This window comes from Numida meleagris, chromosome 10 (assembly GCF_002078875.1).
Source record: "Numida meleagris isolate 19003 breed g44 Domestic line chromosome 10, NumMel1.0, whole genome shotgun sequence".
Lineage (NCBI taxonomy): Eukaryota > Metazoa > Chordata > Aves > Galliformes > Numididae > Numida > Numida meleagris.
The window spans coordinates 3,629,614-3,649,134 of record NC_034418.1 but is presented as its reverse complement, the minus strand read 5'-3'; the positions used below and the strand labels follow the sequence as shown (position 1 = coordinate 3,649,134).

The following is a 19,521-nucleotide window of genomic DNA, read 5'->3' as shown; positions in this document are numbered from 1 at the left end:
TTTTTTTTTTTTTTTTTTTTTTTCTTCTGATCCGGATAATTATTTCGTGAGCCCTTCAACTTTGTCGGAGCCGTTCGGTGGCCGGAACGGGTTTATTCACGCGTGTGTACGTGTTACGGGGGTTTAAAGGGTACTTCGTGGGTCACGTCTTACACCTGGGTACCCGAGTGATGCGTGCAATCTCGTTTGAAATCAAAATTGTTCCGACCGGAATGTGTGAAGGCTCCAATTTTCCAGGGACAATAATACGTTCTTTTGTCCCTTTATACATTATACAAGAATTTTTACCGCCCGCTCGGACCCGCGCTCGGGTCCCGCACTCACAACGCGGAGCTCCGCGCCGGCCGCATTCCGCGCAGGAGGAGCGCAGCGGCCGCGCGTGCCGCGGGGATGGGGCTCTGCGGGGCGGCCCCGGTTCTGCCCCGGGTGGAACTTCCCAGCGCCGGAGCCGGCAGTGCGGAACCAACAGGTTCCCAGCGGGTCGGATCGAACGGGGTTTCGTTTCTCAGCGAGCGGGGACGGATTTGGTTTAATGCCGCTCTACCTTTTCCCAGCTCACCTCCCTGTCTCTGAGAAAGCCGCTCCGCACGGCCGCTCCGGAGCCCCGCTCGTTCGGTAGCCCCGTTCCCTATAACCGGGGCTGCTTTCGGCGGGTCTGTCCGCGATCGCAGTACGGTTTTCGTTTGATACGTAAATTCCGCCGGGAATTTCCCGTTTCCTTCATGTCGCGGCCCGTCGCCCATTTAAACCATAACCATTCCTGCGGCCCCACCGCTGTTCCCCCAGTTTTGTCCTTTCCCCGTCCCTCTGCAGCGGGGGGGCCCGGCGCTGCCGTTCCTGCTTTCTCCTTTCTAACAGCAAGGGGGGAGGGGGCAGCCCGCCCTTTCTGCTGCGCTATGTCAATTTGTCGTTCGAAAACAAAACAAAACAAAACATTCTGAGGACATTTAAAATACAAATAACGGGAGCAGCCTCCGCCGGGCCTCGAGCGGGGCCGGGCCGGGCCGGCAGCAGCAGCCAACAGCAGCAGGTGCCCGGCCCGGGCCGCAGGTGGCGGCGGCGCAGCTCCCGCGGGCCGCCCGCTCCCGCCGGGCCCCCGGCATCCCCGCGTGGAGCCGCTCTGCCCCGGCCGGGGCCCCTCGGGGAGCGAGCGGAGCTCCCGCCTGCGGCCGCCCCGGGAGCCTCCGGGCCGGGGGTAGGGGCTGCCCCGGGGGAGCCCCGTAGGTGCCCCCGGCAGTATCCCTCGGCTGAGGGACCGGAGCCGGCCGGGGGCAGCGGGGCCTTCCCTTGCCCCCGGGCCGTTTCTCAATGGCGGAGGGCGACGAGGCGGGGAGCCCGGCGCAGCCCCGCTGCTTCCTCTTTCACGCTTAAAACCAAAACAAATCCGAATTCAGACCCCCGCGCCTCAGGCCGTGTTCACAGCCCCCCTCTCCCCGGTTGCGGCCTTTCCCGTTTATCTGCTCCACGGGCCGTACCCTCGGGCCGGCGAGAGGACCTCACGGCGGCCGCGAAGTGCCCGGGCAGCCCCGGAGCCGCGGCACGAGGGCAGGGACCGCGGGGTTGCGGGGGGCGGCCGAGGGAAGGAGCGACGGAGCGCGGCGCGCAGTACGGAGCCCGGGTTTGGCCGCGGGCAGGGCCCGGTGCGGGGCCCGAGCCCCGGGAGCTCCCCCGTCCCCGCTCGGTTATTAGCGGGGGCACCGCGGCCGGCCGGGAACAAGTGCCCCCGAACCCAGAACCCGCTGCCTTCCAACCGAGCGCTACGGTAATAATTCCCCGTCCCCCCGCCGGTTCCTTTAAGATCTGGCACAAACACATCAATGGCTCCGAAGAAGGAGCTCTGGCGGAGAACAAGTGGCAGTTCTGAATTTACCTTTTGTGTGCGCCTCAGATGCAATCTTAAGGCATTTTTTCCCCCTCTCTTCCACAGAAAAAGAGCGTTAATCTGCCCCATCTCGGGGCCCGAGGATCGGAGTGGAGGAGACATTCACTGCAAGCACATAGGGGAATAAGGGTCTCGCTTTATTGAATCATCAAATCCCAGGAACGAAGCTCTTAATTAATTATGGGTGCTAAAAATTCAGGCCAGCTGCTTCTTTTTACTCGGCTCTGACAGAGAAAGACAAAGTCTGCGGCGAGCTCCTCCGAGGCGCTCCGCATAAATCAGCGCTCCCGGCCCGCGGGGACAGATGGCGCCTCGGTCCCGCGCCGCCCGCATTCCTCCACCGCATCGCGGCGGTGCGGGAGCGCCGGCCCGGCCCGGCCCTGTCCGACGGCGCGGCCGCGGGAGCGGCTCCTGTTCGCCGCCGGAAGGAGCGGGATTGCCCCGCGGCCGGCGCTGCCCGGGGCCTTCTGCTCGCCGGCGGATTCAGGCCCCAGACCGACGGGCTCCGCGCCGCGTTACCCGGCGCCCGTCGGCGGAGCGCGTGCGGACCCGCGGCTCGCAGCCCGGCGCTGCGCTGCCCCGGCGAGGGGCCGCGTCCCGTCCCCGCGGGGGTCCGGCCCCGCACCTCTCCTCTCCGCCGCCATCGGCTTCTATTTGCTTAAAGCAAACCGCAGCCCTCTCCGCGCTCATGCCTGATGGATGCAAATGTAAATGTGCACTTATTTAATTGGATCAGGTCCCAAGATAAAAGAGATAAACGGCTCCCGGTTTGCCAAGTTATTTTCAGAGGCACGCGGTGGTGTGCGGAGGGGAAAGTTAATGAAGAGGAGCGGCCGCCCCGCGCGGAAACAGCCCGCTCCGGCCGCGGGGGGGCCCTCGGCCCCGGCCTCACGCTGCGGAGCCCCGCTCCCCCCGCCCCGTCCGACCCCGCGTGCGGGAGCACCGCAGACGGCATTGATACCAACATCGGGTTTGTCGCTAAAGGCCTTCCAAAACAAATTCTCCGGCTGAATGCCAACGTGTGCGTGTCGGCCGGTGACAGCTGATTAGTGAAATGATTTACGGCCAAGTTAAAAAAAAAAATTGATACTGTCAAAGGCTGCGATTTGAAAAAAATAAAAAGAGAAGGCAGCTCAGCCGCAGGGCTTCCGCCGCAGCGCCAGCCCCCCCCGCGCCACGAGCACCTGCAGCCCTCCGGGCCCGCCGGGCAGCACCGCGCTGAGCGCAGCCCGGCCCGGTCCCCTCGCTGCCCGCCCACGGCCTCACCTGCGCCCCACGCCGCGGCCTTAGGCCGCCTTTTTGTTTCAAGACTTTTTTCTGCTCATTAATTGATTAAAAAATCCCCCCTTCCCTCATTTCTCGGCAGCTCTTCTTCATAAAGAAAGCTTTCGCTCCGCAATAAAGTGAGAGACTTTGATCCCAGATCATCCTCTTAGGCCTTCCAGCTGAAATCAGCGGAGAAACTATGTGGAGTTATTGTTCGCACTTGCTGCACTTCTGATTCAGAAAGGGCTGATTTATTAGCTTGTCAAGGGAAGCATTGTTCAGGAAGGCAATCAAAAAGCACTTACCTAGCTAAACTAAAATTACTGCCTTTTCAGTGGCTAATTTGTATAACTCCCATGGAGGAACTTGGGAAGTGTTTGATGAGGCATAAAATGATGATTAATGAATTTATTGGCCTGCTGCTCATCAAATAGGAGTAGTATATCTTTCCTCTATTGGGCGTTGGGGCTAATGCTACATGGCTGTGTAAAGCAAGTCCAATATGATCTCCTTTTTAGCCCCCTTTTAACCCCCGTGACCTGAAGAATATCTCCGTGTAACAGAGGCAACATCAGGGGAGCGCAGACACAAAGAGCCCGTTTGATACGACGGAAAATGAGAAACGCGAGGAAAGTTGCTGCGGGGACAGATCCGCTCAGTTTTCGGCTTTCAATCACTTTGACTACTGAAGTGGGAAGAATGCAGAAACTAGATAAGGTGCGAGAAGCGAAAAGAAAATGACAAACCAATTTTAACTTTCATAAAGGAGCCAGCCAACAACTTCGCTGCTCCTGAGGCGGAGCAGGAGTGTGGGCAGCGCTGTGGCTCTGAGCCATCGTGCCCAGCCCAGCTCCTGTCGGGCACGGCGCGGCTGTCCTGAGCCCACGAATGTCCTTTGGGTCCTTCTCCTCTGAGCAGTGGTTAATGCTTGAATGGCAATTCTGGCGCTGGGGCTCTGACAGAAACCACTGCCTTTCCCCCTTTAAAAGCCCGTACTAAATCACGTGTGACTCAGGGCCCACCTGTACGCACAGGACCCATACGATACCTTATGCACTACACATTGCTCCTTGGAGCAGGAGATCAAAAACATTGCAGACATTCTCAAAATCTTGTTAAAATAGAGTTGTCTGAGATTTGGAGCCAGAGATCTTCCCGGGACGGAACCAATTTAGCTCTCAGCTTCCACGTACTCTGCCTTGCTGCTCTGACGCAGGGGCTGGGCCTGGAGGGGCTGCAGCTTCACATCTCCCAGGGAAGGTGTGCGTGCCCCGGCCGGACCTGCTGCCAAGGAGGCAGCTTCTCCCATTCAGTCCCAGAACTAGGAGATAATCTTTCATCTACTTCAAGAACACATATTCTCTGTGAAAAGCAAATCTGGCTGTCCCATGCCAGGTAATATTGTCATTTCAAATGCTCTTGCTTGCGAAACGTAAGGTATATAATGAATCAGAATGGTTAATTTTCCAGATCTGTTAAGAAATTGTCAGAGGAGGAAATTCCTGACCAATCTTTCCGTGGGCTGTGGGAACAAATCACAGAACCGCCCTGAGCCTACGTGTTGCCTGCCCTGACTGAAGGAGTGCGGCACCCACCTTACGTCCAGAAGATCAGAAAACATTCATTTTAATGTTACCGAATGGGTATTTGTCCGGGACGCTTCTGGGTAAAATGATCCCCTGGAAAACAATGTTTATAAACATCCCCAAGCAAACAGCCCTCTCCTGACACCAGCCTACCACCAAGGCGCTGCTCAGCAAGTTTTATCTGCAAGTCCTTGACCTGTGACTGCTTTTACAAAGGCTCTCTGTTCATTAGCAATTTCAGGTCACTTTGAGTACTTGTGTCATGAGTGCATAGCACAGCTGTAAAATACACGTATTAAGTACCAGCTGCATTAATACAGGGGCTTATTTTCCTCCACTTGGCTCCCAAAAGCAACATGATCTTACACGTCGATGAAAAAAGACATAGTTATATTTGCATAATTACGGCAATATTGTAGGTCGTTAGTGCAACGGACCTAAGAGGCTGATTTATGATTAAATATGTATGGCTAAAAGTTGCCACGCTGGGTAGTGTGCATAGCATTAGACAATGACAGTTTTGGGGCATAATTGCTTTAATGTGGGCAATTAAGACTAAGTGCATGTGATTTTAGTGTCTGCCCTACATTCCTCTGAATGATTACAATGATCAATACACATGATTTGTAAGTCGCTTCCTATTGATCGAATGGTAAAATGTTTGACCTTCCTTTGAGGAAGTAATTTGCTAAATTATGACACCACGTAAAGTCTTTCTTGGTTCAGAGGTGAGGGGTAATGGTGCTCAGAAGAAAAAAAAAAAGAAAGAAAGAAAAAAAGAGAAAGAGAAAAGAAACTTTCCTCCCTGTTCCCTGCAGGTCTCTGCAATGTCCCTGCCCATCTGCTGACCTCACCTGAGCAGGGAGGAGCCTGGCACATCCCTCGTGGAAATTAACAGGGGGAAAAAGATTGGATTGCGCACTCAGTCCGTCTCTGCAAGAAACTCTCCTGAATGAACTCGATCTGTTTACACCTCGATGCCAAGCCACCAGGAAGCTCTGACCACAAGGTCTCTGCTGTTTGCGAGCTGCTGGGGAAAAACGTGCAGCAGCGAAGCTGGGGAAGCGGAGCACCGTGCGAGAGCTGGGACACGTGGCAGGGCTTCCCGGGCTGCCTGCCAGCCTGCGCCTTGCTGCGCACATGGTGCCCTCGCTCTATCACATTAGCAGGTATGAAAAGGAAAACAACAAAGAGCCCATGAAACCGTGTTAGCTGGCGAGCGGCGACTTTGTTCTGGTGAGACTCTTCCGCCTGGTGTAAGTGCCATCCTGAGCGGGCAGGTAGCAAAGGAGATCAAACCCAGGAGGTGCAATGAGCTGAGCTGGAGGTGCAGTGCTTATGGGGGGTTCTGGCCAAGCCCCGGGTGCCCCCACCCGCCAGCAGCTTGCACTGCCGCACACTTCTGCAGCGGTTCCCACTCGCTGCCAGCGCAGCGGCACGCAGCAGGGGGAAGGAGCTCTGTCCCTGAAGGCTCAGCCAGGGAGAGCTCGTTCCCCGCCACCAAACCCCTGCTGCTGGGAGGGCAGGGCTGAGAGCTGGACGGGGAAACGTTCGTGTGCTGCCACTGCACTGCACAGGGAGCCAGCGGGAGAAGGCCAGCTAACTCGTCTCCCTGGCAGATCTGAACATCCCTGCCTCATCTGTGTTAGTAGCACAGTTCCCACCAAATTTCTTTTTTTCTTAACATACTATTCAGTACAAGCCCTGACCTTGAACTGGGAATTGAGCTGTTGGATATCCTTTGCTTAAGCTCTCCAGCTGCTGAGATCCAATGGCAGGCTTTTCAATTTCAAAGATAAGAGCTGCTGCCACCGTTTTCCCTGAACCTTCTTCTCGGAGAGCACGTCCCCAGGCCCCGCTCAGCCCCAGCTCCCAGGCTCCGTGAAGGCCCCATGTTCTCCTGGGGCCTGCACACTGGGTGCCTGAGCTGGGGAGCACCTAGCCAGCCCCTGGCAGGGATGCGGTCACCTCAGAGAGGTCTGCGGTGGCACCTGAGAGACCCAGGGCACCCGGCTGTGACCACGGGCCTTTGAGAGCCCCACGCTGGGCAGCAGCTGGTGGCTAGGGAGGTACTGCGGTGCTCCTCCAATCGCACCAACACTGGACGCAGGGCAATGAACAACAGCCCTAAGCACTGCTGCTCTGCAGCATGAACCGGCCCATCCTAAAACCTATGCCTAAACCAGGGCTGGGGACAGACGCACTGGAAGTGTGTCACTGGACATCAGGCAGATGGCCCCTCCCTGTTTGGTGCCTGCCTTTAGAATTACCAAAACAACCTCAGCAATCTCAAGCGAAAAACAGATTCGCCCACTGCAAAATACAGATCGCATGAATTCTTTTTACTGATTCTAGAAATAGTGTTAAGGAGCATTTAGAAATAAACGTCTGTCAAAATCTGCATAGCCCAACTACCTCTAGTGCCTCAGCTGAAGAACCACAGCAGTACTCAATAAAATGGGATAGTAGTTGTTGTGATAAATGGACAAGATGCCCAAGCTCTTATTTACATTGGAACTTCACTCATGAAAACTTCCATTGGCTTCCTATTGAAATCCTTATGGAATAAAACAAGCCTCCACGACCCTCACTCAGGAATGGCCATAACCACCTCCCTAGCTTTAAACACGGAGCCATGGAAATTGATGAGACTTGAGCACGCAGTTGAAGCACATTGCGGAATGAGGACAGGTTCCTCATGTGGGGCTGCACGCAGGAGAACCTGGCCCACAAGTGTAATGGTTACGTAAGACGCAAAATTGCATCGAACACTTGAGGAATTGCACGGCTACATGAAAACTAGCATTTGCAAAACTAAGTTCCTGGTTATGGCGAAAAAAAAAACAAGATAAGGTGTCAATGTAGCAACAGGAAAAGAGAAACTTTGCATGCAAAACTGGTAGGAGGATTTGTGCGATTTTTCAAAATGTAACAGACACACTTCTTTGTTGCTGTTAATTTTGTTTTGCCTTCTTATTAACTGCATCACTTTGATGAATATTTTTAAAAATAAAATTTTTTAAAGCTACCACTCAGGCTGCTTTGAAGTATCTCTGGGTAGAGTGACTGGTAGCATTTATTGATTTCATAGTGTGACACTAGAAGTTTTGATATGGGATTTTAAAAAATGATATTTGAAGTTAAAAGAAGACATCTTGATTAAAGCCAGAACAAATTGTTTGGCTGAGATTCAAGCTCTGGTTCACATCCCTTTCCAAGCCTGTCGATTCACTTGCTCGCTAGGAAAGGCCCATATGCTTTCAATGGACAAGTTAAAAATTCATGCAGGAAACTGCTTCAAAGTTGGGAACCAATGGAACAGCTAAATCCGTAAGGGAAAAATACATCCATAGACGTTGGATATCGGAACGAGGTAGAAAGGTCTGAGCTTAAGGGGTTCAACTGTGAGCCACAGACAGTGTGACCCTGAAGCACGTCCCAGCCTTCTATGCATCCATTGCCTGTGTGCAGACTACTGATAATACCGCTCCCATCACCTACTGCACAGGGAGCTGGGAAGATGAGCAGCAGCTCCACGATGCTCTAAGCCATATGGCCGGAGAGATGAGCTGGGGGCTACCAGCTGAAAGCTCAAACAGGCTGCAATGCATGCTGCTGAGCTGGTGGGTGCGAACACACCCTGCCTGCAGCTTTTGGGCAACTGCTTCCAAAGGTTTCTCAGAGACTGTGCCACACTGAGAACTGGGGCTCTGTTGACAGCTCCTGCTAAAAGGCCTTCATGGCTTCTCAAGGTGAGGAGGGAAAAGGACAAACCCGTATCTGAGAGCTGCTCAGTACTTCAGGATCCAGCAAAGCCCCGCACTTCTCCTTTTCAGCCCGGTGAACAAGGACGGTGTCCCACCTGGTGTGAAGAAACAGGAGCAGGAGCTGCTCAGAAGGAGCTGATACTGCTGAATCTTCACAGGGATACTCTGTCCCAGCCACAGCCAACTTGAGTCCTCAAGTCCCACTTGAAGAACCCATTCCTTAAATAACTGGCCTGAAGCACCTGCTCCCCGGGCAGTCCAAGAGGAGAACAACACCGCTTCTCTCCACCTTCTTCCATTGCTGCTGTCACTGGGGATGAGACTGACTTCTAAAGGAAATGCTCGCTAGGGCCGCTTGGGAGGGTTGTGAAGAAGAAATACCTTGTCAGTTTTGCAATGGAAAATGTAATAACTCACCAGCAGGCTATTGACTGAGTTGTTAAACTCTGGGGGGAAAAAAACCTGTTAGGTGAGCTGGTTAATATCAAGGCTCACCACTCACTTCTGCATACTACAGACCATGTCAAAAGCTTTCCAGTAATCAGTAGAGCTTAAGAAAAGTCTCTGATTAACTTTTCTTTCATCTTTCTCTTTTCCATCTGGTGTTAAAGATCAAACCTTCAGTTCCTCTCCTCTTTTAAGCCTTGCCTGTTTGACAGCAAACTTCTCATCCATCTTAAATCTAGTGTGGGCTAGAATGTCTTTCAGCAGTGGCTAGAGGGTAGACATATTATCAGATACTAACCATATTGCTCCTTCCTTTCTACTTTAGCTCTGTATTTGTTATTATAGGATATAGCTGGGTTTTCTGACTGTTCGGCTTCTATCCCTCCACTGCTGGATAGCGCGGCGCTGATAATGCTTTGCAAATTACTGCAGCATCCCAGCTTTGGAATGCACTCTCTGCGCTTTGCATAGCTCCTTCCAACTTCACCAGCTGCCCAGGATGCCTATCCCCTGGGACTTTCAGCATCTGTGCTCCTCAGGGTACCGCGACATGGGGATGACAGTGATTTTGACAATGCCAGAGCTGTAAAGCTTCACATTGCACTGTGCCTGCAGGCTAAAGGCAGTGCCCTCCCTTCGGCAGAGGCTGCGGTAGGACCGAGGCTCAGCCACCCTTTAGAAATCCATCTTCTTGGTGGGATGTGAATGAGAACAGCTGGAACCAGTGGGATCAGCATAGAGCTGGCCCTGATCCTCCTTCCATGGCACTCTTACAGCTATTCCTTAGTAGCAGAACAAGAAAAGCAGCTGTAATTATTTGCTAGGTGGCTTGCACAAAACAAAAAGGTGACATCTCACCATCACACTGGGGCCACTGGTGGCCCCAAAGATACAGAGCATTTGGATAATGGTCAATGGAAGAACATCAAGATCATTACATTTCTAATTATTTCAACATAAATTCTGCCTTGCTGTTCTGAGCCTGGAGCAAAGAAGTGGGTGCTATCACATGGGAGCAACACCTTCCCTTTAGGAGGAGGCAGGCGAGTACCTCTTGAGGTAACTGGTGCTGTGCCAGAACCCAGGTCCTGTTAGCTCACCTCTGTCTGATGCTGGGCAGTATGAGGGGTCAGGAGAAATGCAGAAGCACGGCACGGGGCAGATGTGGACAGCCTGCTTTCCTATGCTGCTCTGCAGTAGTTAGAGGCTGACTTACATCCTAGAATACGGGGATCCAAAGCCTTTGCACTATTCATTGCATTAGTTACAGCATTGGGTATTTCTGATTTCCACATGAGCACCTAGATGGGAATCCTCCTGCATCTCGGTCGGAACAGTTTGCTGTGGCACACAGGCCCCGCTTACATCCTGTGTTGTGTAAAAAAGCTTTTCCATTTGTCAGTGCTGCATTTCATACCTTTAACTATCAATTTAGCTGACACCGGAATTCACTTAAAACATTTCTTCTCAATGTAATATATTCTGTCTGTGTAAGCTCATGCTCGTATGGTGAAATGGCAATCAATTGTGTTTACAGTTATAAACACAATTACTGTGCAGCGTCACTGCTGCAGCTCCTACAGCTCTCGCTGGTGCAGGGACAAGGATTAATCGTCACGAGGGCTGAGGAAGGGGGAAAATAATCATAAATGCAAACATTCTGATTAAATGCTGCGGAACGCCGCGCTGAATGTGGAAAGGACCAACTCCTCGCAGCTTCGTCTGGCGCATATCACCCCACCGTGGGCCCGACTCATCCATCACCACATTTCCTCAGTTGTAAAGCAGCACAGCTTTGACTGCGGGACGCTCTGCTGATAGCAAAGCCTGAGGGACAGAGCTGTGGGCCAGACTGCCCGCTTCGTACATTTGTTGGTTGCACGAAACATACAGATTATGACATGTTGTATGCTACATTGTTTGCCAAAATGCGTTTTATATGCGAAAGGGAGCCGGACTACGAAAATAAATGAGCTATTTTTTAAGTTAATGATGTGCACAGGCTCCTGTTGAAATACTTGGAGAATACACCACCTTCCTATACCAAATTTAATTCTGCAGACAACGCTTGTTTAGCAAACCATGCCTTTAAATCCGTATTTATGATCTCAGGAGGTCTGACTGTACTCCTTGTCTCCTTCTTTGGTCGTGGGATATGAACTCATAACTTGGTTAGCTCAGCAGCTAAACCCTCACCGAAGGGTTTTCAGAATTAATTGGTGAATGGTCTGCACTGCTTTATGCGTACAGTCCACATAGTAATTATGGTCTATTTCACATTGGGTAAAAGTTTAAAATACTCTTTTACCCAATAATACAAACTTTGAAACGATTTTGAAACTCTACTTTCAGTTTAGGGAAAAGCCATTTGCTCCTGGGTTCTCTGAAGGCATGGAAAGATGTCAAGTTTTTCAGAGCTGCATCTGAGAGCCAGAAAACCAACACACTCTGGGCAGAATCAGCGTCATCATAAATAAAAGACTAATGTTTTGATTCTGAGTTATAAAAAATGAAATAAGCACCTGATTTTTATCCAAAAAATTAAGAGGCATAATTAATTCAGACATGCTCCAGGGTAGTTCTAACACGCGCTCTTTGTTCTCCTGGTTTCTCGTCTATTTGACACGGTTGCTAGGATGCTACTGTACAGTATTACCTCTCAGGAGCACTACCTCCGGGTTATGTGACGCAGAATCATTTTGAACTTCTTTTCTCCTTCAGAAGCTGATAATTTTGCCAAGCTGGGTGTGATCCCAGCCTCCCACACCAACACACGTTTATGAAATTGGATGAATGAACAGGATGGGGAAGCCCTGTTATCTCCAGCCCAGTGTGCAGTGCAGCAGGGCTCCCTCGCTGAAAACAGAGCATTTGTCAGGGAGGCATTGGTGGGAATGGAACGATGCCTGCACCTCTTGGTGCTTGCAGAGGGAAAAGCAGCTAGTTCTGCAGCAGAAGGACCAGCTGAAGCAGAGAGGCATCTCTCTGACATCCCTGAGCTTCCGTAAAGATGCCACCCTTAGGTCAATAAGAGTAGGTGAATGTTCAGTACTGACCAATGAATGTTGTTTGCCAAGCAAAGATTCACTATTGTGTCAGTTTTACTTATTAGATAGTATCGATGAAGCTGATGAATTATTGCAATCCACTTTAAACTCCCACTGAGTGGCATCTGCCAAGTAGCAGCGGCACACGAGGCCTCCCACAGCCCCCACTGTTATGGATCCTGTCACTGGTGAGTTAGGGGAAAAGAATCCCTAGCTCATAGGCAGCTATTTTGTGACTCTCACAACTTGACAACTAACTGTGCCAAGTCCAATTCACACAGATGAAGACAGACTATAAAAGTGGCTGATTCTAACTGTGCATTAAGGAAATTACCCTTAATGTAACATTCTAACTTCCAGCACCTACCTGTAGCAAACTAAGTGCAGGATTTCAGAGAATCTGCATGGCTGATTATAGAGCTGGTTCATCCTAGTTTCAGACTGCATCAGGTAGGAAACAGACACAATTTGTGCGATACAATTAGTGGTACTTTTTAATCACGCACACTCTTATGCACATATGCATGCTTGAATGGTAGATCTGCACGAATGCAAACAAAACCAGGCAGAGATAGTGCAGCGAGGGTTCCTCCAGCAGCCTTACAGTGTTAGGTTCATAAGGGAAAACCCGAGTGCTCAGAGGGCACTCTCCCTTGTGGCTGCGTTGCTTTCAGCGGGATAACGTGGGCTGGGGCACTGCACAGTTCCACCCACAGTGGCTGCAAATACGGCCAGGCAACACTGCTAAAACAGTTACGAGTGTACTCACTTCAGAATGGTCACTCTGTATCTGCTACAGCATCCCCCCCAGCCCTGCCACAGACAGACAATGCAAAGAACTCCGATTTCAGGCTCAAAACACACACAGAGCATCCTGCCATTGTGAGGCAGTCCCTCCTCCTTCAGAGTAACCAGAGCATCTTGCAGAGCTGCAGCAGAAGACTGACCTGCCCCAGCTGGCCGTTTGCTGCTTTCTCTCACATCTTTGCCCCTGCAGAGTAACTAAACTGCTCAGGCAGCTCCATCATGAGCAAGGGCAGGCTCACCTCTTTGCGGAGGGAATTAAATAGTAAATAGGCCTCATGTCAGAAACCTTGATCTATTTCTTCTGAGCATCCAGTGCCTCTATTCCTCATTAACTTACTAAATCTATTTTCCTTACTGAGCTCAAGCCTACTGCGGCGTCCAATCTTAAAGTTTAACCATTCATTCTAGTGTCTGAAAAAGCGGCTCTTTTCTTTGACTGCTCCAGTTCAATCTCATCTCTTATCTAGATTGGCAGGTTCCCCTTTATCTGTCGTTCCAGTTTCCCTCTGCATACAGAAATCACCCTGCCCAGAGGCCGTGCTCTGCAGGCAGGTCTGATGTGGAGCAGGACCGTGCTGGTGGGGTGAGCCACCCCCTGGTGAATGGCCCTTGCAGCTATGGGTGAGCAGACACAGCGAGCTGAACCCACAGCCGTGCTGCTGGCTGCCCACCCACCCCTCCGGCCCCGCTCTACACGCAGCCTCCCACCCCAGGACAAAACTTCTAACTCAAGGCGAAGGCACCTTGACTATTCAAACCTTCCTTTTCCTTGACTGGCTTGAGAGGTTAAACAGAAATGGAGCGGGAATTTAATCTGAGAGACTTACTATGTACTGAAAGGTGCCTATTATATTTCTTTTTAAATATCACGTAAGAGAGATGGTGTTTGCTGAAGACACCTCCCTTCTTCTCTGCCAGCCAATACTTGGAGCACCCCAGCAACAGGAGCCTTTAGCGTTGCTCATTAAATTACAAGACATATTTTCACGCATACTCTATTTTCCATTCTGAAATGACAATATAAATGACAATATCTACCTCTTTGTGCTTTTGAAACTGGCCCTCTTATCTCTGCACTTCACCAAATCATAACTGAACGTTTGCAAGCAAGTTCAGGAAGGATATTGATCTATTCTAAGATCTGCAGGAAATATAAATGTTGTGAAATATGCTTTTCAATCCCTTTGTTCTGAAGTTTGTGCCTAAATGCTGTGCTGGTAACACAGGTTTATCAGGAATGCCTGACTTGTCCTGATCTTGTGCTCAAATCAAGTCACTCAACAGAGAGAAGAGGAGAAAAGGAGAGAGAGAGACAAGGAGAAGAGAAAAAGAGAAAAAGAAAAGGAAAGAAGAAAGAGGCAGAGTAAACCAACAACAGCACGCGAAGTCTGATTGTCACTCATTAACACAAGGCCAGTGTTTTTATCATAGCTGTAACAGAAAAAAGCTGATGTTGAGCTGGTAACATCTGCAACGTATCCCTCTATTTCGATACTCCTGTTCACACTAGCAAAGGCTCTGGTCTTGATTATCTAAGCTGGGATCCTACTACTTATTCTGTAGTTGCAGTTGCAACCAAATCTGGGATGATGGAAGCCTAATATAACCTGGAACTTTATTTGAAGAGAACCACGTCTGTGGCTAAGCACGTCCAAGTCCTCTCTGTCCACGGGCAGGGACTTTCCTCAGAGACATAGTATTCACTTCCACATCTTGCCTGTGGACAACAGAGGACACGCCACAAACACCTAACTCACACCCCTCTTTCCTTGGTTGGTATGAAGTAACAAGTAAGACTGTTGGACTCCATGATCCTTGGGGGTCCCTCCCAGCTCAGGATATTCCATGATTCTGTGACAAACCCCACCTGGTTGCAGCTGCCACAGTCAACAGGTGCCCCTCCCGTCCTCCACCTGCACTTCCCTCTCCTGCAAGGGGTCATTCCCTCCCATCTGCTTGCTGGGCCACTTGTGTAATTCCTCCCTAATTCATTTCAGCCACAATGAACCATTAATTAATAAGGAATTAACAGGACTTAGTATTGGCACTGCTGAAGAAACTGACTGAAAGGGGTCAGGGCAGGGACAGAAAGTTACAGGGACAGGGAGTTACTGGCGATGGGCACTGTGGGGAGGGGGCATGTAGGGGCAGTGGCTGAAGATGACAGAAACATGACGTTGTGCATCTAAACGGCTTTCACTCATTGGCCTTAGCCTGCCATAAATGAAGAAGAGTGAACATACAGTTCACCAAATGCTAGCCGGGTTTATTTGGAACATGGACAGACCCTAGGTACGTACCGTAGGATGGAACGAATCACTGCCTTCCCCACTCCTCACCCACCTGTTTTAGTCACAGCCTGTTGCTAGAGAAGGCCTTCTGACATGTTTGTTCTGCAAGTGACCCTGCATCCTCCTCAGGGTACCTGAATTGATCCCCTGAAGTAAAAGCCAGGAGTGATGCACATCATGAGCTCAATGTCATAAAAATGACATTCAGTGGAGATAAACCCCACTGAACTAAATGAACGTCTGAGGCATGTTTCAGTTCATCTAACACTCCAAAATGTGCAAAACTCCTAAAACATAAACAACAAGATTGTTTTATTCCAAGGGTAAGAGTCAGCTGGTGAGGAAGCCAACCTGAGCAGCTCCAAGTAATAAGAACATCTGCTGAGATGCTACTGAAGTAGCACAAATTGGTTTAGAAACCTGCTGCCACTTTTGCTGCCCAAGGTATCCAGAGCATTTGATGTACACATCTCAGAGAAACTTGGCAGGGGCTTTGAGAAGCAAACAGAACGTTACTTGGAAAACATTAATGACCTTTATAACACCTGGTGCTTGATCCCAAGACAAACTTCCAGCAGCGTCCATCCTGCAGCCCATGAGAGCTGCCAGCGGAAGGTGGATGTGGCCGGGAGGGTTTCTCTGGGGATGTCAGGCAGCCCCAGCGTGCCAGGAGGAGCAGCGCTGCCCTGCTCCAGTTCAGCAAGCTGGTGCTGGGCTGTGCGAGCTGGGGCTGGTGGGGCTGCGCTGTGTGTTCAGCGGTGCATGACCTGGCACAGTCGGAGTGCCAGGAAGGAAATGACTGTGTTTCATTCTTGCCTGAAGCTGTTATATTTCACGCAATTCCACCTTAAAGACCACATTTTACATGGTCCACCAGGCGAGGCATGGAAACAAGAACTTTAGGTGCACAGAAGGGCTAGAGAGCCTTTGGGGGGACCCAAAACCTGGGGGCCACCCAGTGCCTGGCCCTGGGTAGTGGAGCTAGACTGGTGTTTGTGTGGCTGCTGCGCTGCACAGCTGCTGTTCCAGCTCCTCAGGCTGGTGAATATGCTTACTACCAGCCCCAGTCCCACCGTGCAATGCTGTCACTACCGCATGCAAATGGGAAAACGCCAGAGAAATTGGAGGGAAGCCCCATTCACTGCCCTCACAACTCCTGCACTGCGACCTCCATTCCCACTGTGAGGCAGGGGTCCCTTCTGCACACAGCAGACGCACCGCTCAGCTCCTTGGCTCAGCGCTCAAGGCCCGCACGCTGCATCACTCCCAGCTGCTCTTCAGCTCAGGAGCTGCACAGGCTCCCACTGCTTTACACAAGACTTAGTCCAGGAAAATCCTCTTGAAGTAGCATGGTAGGAACCATCCCAGAAACATGTCTACACTCACCTTCTAACATGACCTTCCTGACATCCAGAACTGGCTTGAGACAGGCCTGCTTCGTCTCTGCACAGATCATCAATGAATAATAAGTCAATACATTTCCATTGCCACTTGGTGTCCCCAAACCTATTAGCAGCGAGCGTCGCTCCCGGGAGCTGGGCAGGACAGGTACTGCTGGAAGCAGCGGTGTGCTCTGACACCTTGTTTTGCCAAAGGACTGCAGACACCAGCCAGCCCCACCTGTGTGCCAGGGCACTGCACGCTGCCCTGCCCTGCGGCAGCCCCTGGCCAAGCTGCCAGGAAAGCTAAGCTTTTGTGCACTCCTTTCTCCTTGCCCGTCTATACTGTGGACCTCGTTTAAGCAGCTCCGCTTATTGCCTCTGGGAGCAGCCCTGATGCATTTTAAAACAGGGATGACTGCTAGGTAAAACTTTTCCTGTTGTCACGTTACATAGGATCTGCACTTTCTCCCTGCACAGCTTCTCATCATCTTGATGTGGGAGTCCTTGATGCCCTGAACATGAAGGCGGGCAGCAGGACCAGCGCTGTGATACTGAGCGAGCATTTGGCTCCAAATTCCAAGAGGAGTTGCATGTATCACACTTCCCTCAAGAATGTGAGTGGGCAAGTTGGCCAGACAGCTCTGGCATTTGGACATGGGCATGGTGTGATGGACAGCTGAATGGAGGCACTGAGACTGCACAGTTGGTTATGATGAGATGTAGAAACAGAGCCTGCGCTGCACAGAAGGGCTTCATATCCCCTTCATCACCCCCATTTGAATTAGTACTCGCTCCACCTCCCCTCAGTGACCAATGATCAATTCTGAAAAATGCCACTACGTGTGCACCTCACCCCCCTCTGCCTCGCCCAATGCTCTCCCACCCAAAAGCCCCAAAGAGGCCGGAGCTAGGGGCACAGCCAGCCCCTGGGCTGTCCCTCTGGGCAGTTCCCAAAGGGCCACGCTCTGCCCCACGCCTTGTCATGAGATGAGCACCTCTAGGTGCAGGCACAAATGCAGGGTAGAAGCCATGAGGAAAAGAGAATCAGGAGGGAGGGTTTCCTTTCATTTCCTCCCATGGGCTTATTTTGTGCAGTTGGCAGCTTTGCTCCGTTCTCAGCCTGCTTTGCTTTGGTCCCAGCACTTCTCTCTCTCCCGCTCCCGTCTTACACACAGTGACAGGAAAGACAGAAGCGGGGTAAAGAAACAATAATTTGTGACTCTACATTATCAGGAAGCCCACGGGTAGCACTCATTTGAAATGGGCTAGATTGCAGGTTGGACGTGTCTTTTTAATACTGTAAACTACAAAACAAAATCACAGCTGCCATAAGAGCCTATAGATCGCTTCCCATAAGGCCGCATAAATATTTTATCTCACTGTCATCTCCGAGCCTTCCTAGCTGACTTGTTATCCTGCGCGACCTGGAAGGAGCGGCTTGGCAATGAGAAATAGCAGTGGGGGGAACGGGGAGCGATGCTCCCATGCGAGGTGTTGCACCCGATGCAAACGAGCCTCTTGCCCTTGAGCTTCCCCAGTGCGCGGTGTCAGCCAGCGGATTCATTACAGCGCGGCGCGGCGCAGGCAGGAGGGCAGGGAGGTGGCTGCCCAGAAATAACCCGGCCCCTATATTCCTGATGTGGAGAAGCCTATCTTGTAATCACCAGGTATGTGCCATTATTAAGGCAGCCCCGGCTCCAAAATATGTTATTCTGAGATAACACAATGTGACTCAACACAGCAGCGTGAGACAGAGGTGACTTGAGCAGGTAAGTTGTCAAAATAGGTGACAGATGGAGTTGTGCTAAAAAACATTCAAGGTATTTGCTTCTTAGCTTTTCTCCAACATCCATCTCCCACACAGTTTTAAAAATTTACCTTGAAGTGCCTCTACATAATCTAATGTGATGAAAGAGAGAGAACAAGAGTGAAAGAACGAATTGCAGAGTTGTTACAGATAATATGCGACATACAGCAGATACCAGCACACAGCAAATAGCCCTGTTTGCTGACAACCCATATTGCTTTGGAATAGTTTGGCACAAATTGCCTATACGTGCATGATGTGTATTTTCTCCTTTTCTTACAGCTCGAGTGATTTGAAAGGTAAACGCCTCTGTGATCGAGCTAAATAAAATAAATAAATCAGGCTATTACAACGCTATGAGATTTGGCACAAAGCAGTGCTGCCTGGGTTTTTGGAGGACACACTGTCCTTCCACCTTTAAAAGCAAGCGACATTACCTCCTGTTCCTTACGTGAATTCATTGTACTATTCCCCTTCTTACACGCACGCCAGTTGTATCGATGCTTTTCTGCATTTATTCACATCTGGAAGGAAATACTGGAAACAAAACCAGGGATGTAGCATCGCCCAGTAATGCTTGTTGCTGTGTCAGACCATCCGTGTTCTGTACGAGCACCTGATACTGTAGTGAACTCCGTCCTGAAAGAACTTCACCTGACATCATGGAAGCAGCTCTCCTGGACCAGCCAGCAGGGTCAAGGCCCCACACTGCCCCAAAGACTCATGTCTGAGAACCTTACAGGGGTTATCAAAAGTGCTGATTAACTGTTAGATTTGTTTTTTTCTTTTTTTTTTTTTAGTATGACAAGAGATGCCCAGCCCAGGATCTATAAGATTGTAATGTGTTTCAGCACAGATTTGCTTCTACTAATGACTTGCCTATTTGCAAAATTGAGTGTAGTGCTTAAGGACACTGATGCTTCCCTTTAATAACCTGCCAGCTCTTTGCTGGTTCTTACAATGCGCTGTATTTTGGGAACCTGTTACAGACCAGAGCATCAGTGTGCATTTAGAAGCAGCCTTGCTTAGCAGCTACATGCATGAGAATATTTAGCTATTTGGAGCCCCCTGTACATAAACAAAAAGCAACTACCAGGATGACATTCTCATTTAGAGGCACTGCAGAATGGAAAGTCTGTTTCTATTCAGAAGCAGAGAAGTAAACCTGTAACTTGCTGTGTAAAATATTCACTGGGGAAAGAACTGTTACCTCTAGTAAACCTCAACTATGATAGAAAC

The 19,521-nt window shown here is 50.6% G+C and overlaps 1 long non-coding RNA gene across 14 annotated transcripts in view; it reads right to left on the bottom strand.

Moving 5' to 3' along the window:
- The window catches only part of LOC110404434, a 244,144-nt gene that overhangs the window by 24,799 nt on the left and 199,824 nt on the right, over positions 1-19,521 (bottom strand). The window lies entirely within an intron of this gene.